General features: G+C 37.6%; 1 pseudogene; it reads left to right on the top strand.

Moving 5' to 3' along the window:
• The first annotated feature begins 392 nt into the window (after window positions 1-392).
• Window positions 393-501, top strand: LOC133398819 (5S ribosomal RNA; annotated as a pseudogene).
• The last annotated feature ends 6,999 nt before the right edge of the window (window positions 502-7,500 follow it).

Raw genomic sequence — 7,500 nt, 5'->3', positions numbered from 1 at the left:
TAAAATAAAATCGATACACACATAAATCGACATATATATATCTATATATATATATATATATATATATATATAGATATATATATATATAAATAAATATATATATATCTATATATATATATATATATGAGTATCACGTGATACGTCACAATTTTATCACATCAGTGCTTTTAATTGGCTCGAGGCTAAGGATACAAAGGTATGGATTTTTAAATGATTCGTAATTATTGCACATTATTGTGTGGACCTCAAAGTTCGCATCATCCACACAAAAAAAATCCAAAATAGACCAGCCAACAATTGGAGAAGAAAGATGACGCGATCCGCTCGAGATATTTCTAAGCGAAATATGATATTTTTTAAATATAAAATGTTACTTTTCAGGTAACCATGTGGCTTACGGCCATACTACCCTGAGAACGCCTGATCTCGGAAGCTAAGCAGGGGCGGGCCTGGTTAGTACTTGGATGGGAGACCGCCTGGGAATACCAGGTGCCGTAAGCTTTTTCACTTTAGATTCTCGTGGAATCGTTTTCTTATCGGTGGTTGACCTAAATTATAATGCAGTCACCCTCTCTCTTATGATTTACCGTCTCTTTATTAGGAGACAGAATCTTCAAGTACTTTTTTTAAACATCCCGTTTCTCCTTTTCCGACAGTAAAAATAAAATAAAATCGATACACACATATATCGACATATATATATCTATATATATATATATATATATATATAAATAAATAAATAAAAAATATATATATATATATGTTAGATATATTGTAGAAGTTATCATTTATTTGCTTAGCTTGCATTAGTATTATGGACAATGTTTAGAAAGAAAGATGTCTCGCCTTCAAGAAGATGACTCAGCAGGAATCATCTGAGAGAAGGACGTGGCCGGGACGTGGCAGGTGCCATGTTTTCACCTTGAAACCCTACCCTTAGTGTGTTGTGTCTTGTAGCTTAGTACGTTATGTCTTGTAAACTTAGAAACCTCCCTATTTTCAAATAAATGCAGGAGCGACGGGAGAGATTGTTTAGAGCGTGTTGAGAAGCTGTAACCTGAACAATCTCCCATGCGCCCTCCTCATGAGTAAAATGACCAACGTCTTCATTCCTTTTGTGTTTATTCATTATAATGTTTGGTGAGATAAATCCAACATTAAATTGGTCCTTCGAGCCGGATGTCAACACACCCGAGGATTCCAGTTGTGGAGCCGACACCCAGTTAAGAGACCGTGGCCACGGCAATTGAGACCCTTTCCGGGACTGGTCTTCGTACTCCTCAACTGGGATCTGAAGGTTGACGACAATCCACAGGATTGAAGACGACTGGTGAGTTAAATTTTAAATTTTTTTTTAAAGAGTGAATGTATCGCGCGACAAAGAAGTCTGCGGCGAAATAAACCTTGTGTAATACTAGTCACTGGCAAGTAAATGGACGGCGGAGTCCTACAAATTCCGCATGGACGGCGGAGTCCTACAAATTCCGCATGGCCGGCGGAGTCCTACAAATTCTGCATGGACGGCGGAGTCCTATACGTGCTAAAATTCCGTGTTAATTATAAAAAAAAAATAAAATTCAAAAAATAAAGGACGGCGGAGTCCTAGACGTACTTAAAATTCCGTGCCTTTGTGTTTCCGTGTTTCCATGTTTTCGTGTGTTTGTTAAAACGTTACTAATTTCGTGTGTGTGTGTGTAAATGTATGGATGTAAGAGACTGGATTGTAAGTGACAACTGAGTTTGGAAGCAGAGGCAAGAATCCTCCGCCCCATTTGGGGTAGAAGGTTGAGGTTTACCATAACTCAGACATTCATTGTCACCCAGTCATTGTTTGAATAAAGTCAGTATTAGGTCACTCTAGGTGCGAATAAACTGACTTCCAAATTCACAAAAATGGGAAACAATAACAATAAAACGAATCCAACAGAAAGCCTGACGTGTAAAGACTGGCAATGTGTACAACTTCAAAACCCTTCCAAAATAAAACATTTAAACACGCGGATAACCAAATACGGTTTCGCTGGCTAGCTAAATTCGCAAAAATTAGTTCAACTTCGAAACAAAATAGAGGATCGACACAAAAAATAATATATCACAAATGGAAAAAGATGGATTTGACGACTTACTTTTTGGCTAAACATGGCGTCTAAAAGAGAAAAAGGATAGGAGAAAAAGAAATACTATCGAGGCAAAGAGGGAGATAATTTTAGAGGACGCAGCAGAGTAAGATATGGTCGAAAATGTTATGATAATACCATCTGTTGGTGCTGTGGAGATAAAGGCCACATCGCACGTAACTGCCCTAAGAAAAATAACAGAGGATATGGACAAACAACCGCATGACTAAGCCAACCTGATTCCCAACTCAACAAATCCTCTTGTTTAATTATTACAGAGAATGAGGAAGTGGATTTCAATTTACAGGACATTCTGAGTTTGGACACAAAAAAAAAAAAAAAAAAACCTGAAATAACCTTGTCAATAAATGGGAAAGAAATGAAATTTCCTTGCGATACAAAAGCATGTAGGAAAAGATCCCAGGTTCCAAACTATCGGGACATAAGGCAATAGTTAAATCTGCAAATACGCAAATTACTTTTGCCATGGAACTTGAACTTGAGCCTGTGTGGATTAGAGAGAGTTCTCCCTCAGGGGAGAACTTGTAAAATGCCAATTTTCAAAGTCCCGGAGTGCCCTGTGAATTTGTTGGGAAGAGATGGCTTATTCCAACTAGGACTTATACTCATTCCATCTTCAAATAAAAATATTGCAGTGAAACGAAAACATGAATTAAAAAGAGACAACCTCTATATGACACTAGAAAACAGAGAAAGTACATTCTATTATACAATCGATATCCCAGACAAACCACCGTTAAACATGGGAGAGAGTCTGTTGTCTGCAGCCTTGCAGCTTATCACACAAATAGAAGATAAAAAAAAAAAAACAATGATGAGCTGCATATAACACTGTGGTAAAAAAAACACGCCAATGCAAGACCCAGTATATGAAAACAAGTTACAACATGCGACACCTGATAAAATTACTGAAGATTATCTGTACTCAGACAATGAAGCAAAAGTCGCAGCAGGAATTATTTTACTGGACAAATTAAAGGAACTGTATAAAAATACAAGTGTCCCACGTATTTCATTGTGCAAAGATTATGGGTCACAATGGAAACATGTGGGAACATTACTGAAACAAGGATAGGAGACAAATGATTGGCGACAAATAGAAAACAAACTGGAATACAGTGCGTCAACTGGTCTAATCAGGAATGCGATGTTTTGGACAACGCAGGCTGATGAAGGGAGACACATGCATCCTGTATGATTGGACCAAATGATCCTCACTGAAATTGATGAAGAAATATTGACATAAGCAATGCTTTCGTTTCTATACCAATAGAAAAGAACAGTCAAATTTGGTTTGCATTTAAATTTGAGGGAGAAAATATATTTTTACTAGATTACCACAAGGTTACTGTGAAAGTCCAACCATTTATTCACAAGTAATAATAACAAGCATGTCTAAATTCACTCCCCCAGGAGGGCGTGACATGCAAAGATTCATTAGCCTTACTGTGTCATCTAGCAGAGGAGGGACATAAAGTTAACAAGAATAAATTGCAATGGTGTAAAAAACAAGTCAAATATCTGGTACATAATCTAAGTGTAGGAGGAAGGACTATATTAGAAGGCAGAAAAGCTACAGTTTTAAAAAACCCTAAACCACAAACAAAGAAACATATGATGTCATTTTTAGGTCTGACAAATTAAGGGAGAGCATGGATTCAAAACTATGCAGAAATTATTGCACCATTGTCAAAATTTATGTATGAAGCAAACCTTAAAATGACATCACCTGTTCTATGGAATACAGAGGCGGAAAAGACCTTCTGTGACATTAAACAACATTTGGTGTCCAGGGCTGCGCTCGGCCTTCCAAATTTAATGATAAAACATTCATTCAAATTGTAGATTGTAAACACTATGACATGACCTCCGTACTTACACAACAATATGGTGATAAACTGAGACCAATAGCTTATTTTCCAACTAGACTAGACAACGTGACGTGTGCATTACTGCATTGTGTCAGAGCAGTTGTGGCAGCTTCAATGGCAATAGAGAGCAGTTCCACGATTGTGTTATTTCATCCATTAACTCTTAAGGACCCACATACAGTGTCTGCTCTCCTATTGCAAACCAATATGGCGTTTTTAACACCTGCAAGATATTTATCTTGCATGGCCATCTTGCTGTCACAACCACATTTGACTGTTGAGCGATGCACAACCTTAAATCCAGCCACGCTAACACCCTTACCTGATGAAGGCACGCAGCATGATTGTCAGGAATTGGCCGAACAAACTGCTGAATTAGTAGCATTAACCGAGGCATGCAAACTAAAAATAAATAAAGATGGTACAATCTATACTGATAGCCAGTAAGAGGGTTCCACAACAAGAACGCAATTCAAAGTGCAAAACTACAAAATGAAATTTACATTAGCAAAGAGAAAAAAAATAAAAATAATAACTATTCAAATGGGCTGCTATATTGAGACATGCTGTGTCACATGTCTCAACAGGAGGGATGGTAAGACAGATAAATCAATATTATACAACTTATGGTTTTAATTCCTATTAAAATAATAATAATAATTTGTAGAGCATGTATGATTTGTGCTAGGTATAATCCACAAGGCAATTTGAGGCCCAGGAGAGGAATATTGAATTAAACCAAAGTGAAGGAAAAAAGTATTGTTTGGTTATCATAGATGCATTTTCTAAATGGATCGAATTATTCTCAACAAAATCACCTGATGCTCTGACGGTGGCAAAAGCACTATGTAAAGACATCATTCCAAAATATGGCATACCTGAAACCATTTACAGCGATAATGGGACTCATTTTGTAAATCAAATAATCAATAAAATAGGAACCATGTTCCACATCAATTTGAAAAACCATTGTGCTTACCACCCTCAGAGTGTAGGTCGAGTGGAAAGAATGAATGGGACAATAAAAAATAGCAGAAAGAAACACGTGGGTTCATTTAACACACTGTAAAAGAGTAATTTCAGCTGAGTACTCAAATAGGGAAGGTGAGCAAAAGTCTGATAACGGAGCGGGAGCAGATGTGTAGATTCTGAAAACGCTTGCTGGTCAGTGAGGAAAAAAGACACCAACCCGTTTAGTGAGAACTCAGCAGAATGGCACACCCACGTTGGTTACGAGATTCGATGAGTTGTTACATCGCAACTTTGGTTACTATAGTGTTGATTTTGTTTTGTGGTACATGGGACGTCCCACCCTAAATGATACAACGCATTTTTTAGATAGGAAATCACCTACCAACTGGACCAATATGACCAACCCAATAATAAAAAATTTGGAATCATTAACTCGTATCAAAAGGAGTACAGTTGATGATCAGAACTGTGGGCATGACCTCCAAATGCGGCAAAACAGTTTAATATTTTGTGCCCCCCAAAATCAAGATACTTTAATCATAATTCCATATGCGGCTCTCACCAATGATGCTCAAGAGAATGGGCAGAATTGGGGATATGAATATGACTGGTATGCATCTATAGGCTTTGGATGGGAACACCTCATTGGTGAAACAGGTTATGATTGGTCCAGTTGGTCATTAAAAGCAGCAAAAGAACAAAGAAAGAAGTTTAACATAAGCAAAACGGCCCATAGTTTAATATTGAAATATAAATCAAGTCACCCAGTGTGTTTGATGATGAGTTTGTGGGCATATTCTGGCGGAAAAGATCCCCACTTCCGAGTAGCATTGTGTTATGGGAACCGTGTTGAACCAGAAATGCCATTAAAAAACTTCAAAGAAAGGTGGACACATTTTAATGGTTAACAACATAACTACTGATGATTGGTTCCTTGTAGTCACAGGAGTTTCAGGACAAAATAACAATTGGTTACTATTGGTGGAACAAGCAGCAAATGTAGCGAGAAAAGATTGTGTGGTTTGCATGGGTCCCAGGCCTTTGTTGCGCATAGTTCCGGCACAATTATCACAAGATTGTATTATTCCATTAATGAACGCGACTGTACCAACTGAGAGGTGTAAATCGTGGGATCCTATATATCTCGTAACAAAAGCAGATAAACACAAACCAATGTTTTCTATTTTAGTAGCACCGAATAATTTCACTTGTATAAACATGATTAGTAAAGACATAAAATGAGGACCACTGAACGACACACAGTGTAAAGTAACCTTAAAAGTCGGACCAAAATTTATGCCAGTATCACGGAGCGGCACCTGGTGGTGGTCCGGAGATGATAGACTGTTTGATAGATTACCTAAAGATAAATCTGGATTGTGCGCTATTGTCACTTTGATATTGCATGTGTCAGTATACCCTATGCCTGTTCAAGATTTAATGGAAAGGGCACCAATGTTTTTGTCCAATCAAGAACATAGACAAAAAATAGATTTATCCTGGCAGAGGCAAAATTATCCAACATAAAATATACATCAACGCCATAGGTGTTCCTCGTGGGGTTCCTAATCAATACAAATGAGCTGACCAAGTTGCAGGAGGATTTGAATACTTCATATGCTGGTGGTGTACGATTAATAAAAATGTTGATGGGATAAACTATATCCACTTCAATGTACAGAGATTAGGAAATTGGACTCAGAGTGGGTTGGAAGCTGTACATGAGCAGCTCAAAGCTACCTCTTCAAGGACGTTCCAAAACTGCATAGCTGTCGACATGCTCCTTGCAAGAGAGAGAAGTGTTTGCGGTATGTTTGGAGAACAAACAATCCTGCTTCAGATGGCAGCTTGAACAGAGCCATCGATGGTCTACGGACCCTCAATCAACACTTCTTTGTGGGAAAGCTGGATGGACGTTTTTGGTAAATATAAAACCCTAATTTCACCAATATTGATATCAATTGCTGTTTTTGCAGCCATTCTGACATTTTGTGGATGTTGTTGTATCCCATGCATTCGGGCATTAATCAGTAAATTAATCACCACAGCCATAACCCCCATGGAGAACCGTATGGAGCTGATGTATCCATTACTGTTTGATGATAAAGATAATGATGATGATGATGATTTTGCTTTAACTGATTTGTTTCCTGATCCAGATGATTACGATGTTTAAACTACAACTTTATGTATGACAAATTTACTCTGAGTGTAAATGTATTTGTTTCATAAAAATGATTCTACAGTTAAAAATCGAAATGAAGTGACTGTAAGATGATATGAGAATTTGTGCAAATACATGATAAACAGGAGGGAAATGTTAGATATATCTTAGTAGTTATCATTTATTTGCTTAGCTTGCATTAGTATTTTGCATTAGTAGCCTGCATTAGTATTATGGACAATGTTTAGAAAGAAAGATGTCTCGCCTTCAAGAAGATGACTCAGCAGGAATCATCTGAGAGAAGGACGTGGCCGGGACGTGGCAGGTGCCATGTTTTCACCTTGAAACCCTACCC

Source organism: Phycodurus eques, unplaced genomic scaffold (genome assembly GCF_024500275.1).
Source record: "Phycodurus eques isolate BA_2022a unplaced genomic scaffold, UOR_Pequ_1.1 contig_348, whole genome shotgun sequence".
NCBI lineage: Eukaryota > Metazoa > Chordata > Actinopteri > Syngnathiformes > Syngnathidae > Phycodurus > Phycodurus eques.
The sequence above is the reverse complement of the archived record's forward strand: the minus strand, read 5'-3'. Positions and strand labels throughout refer to the sequence as shown.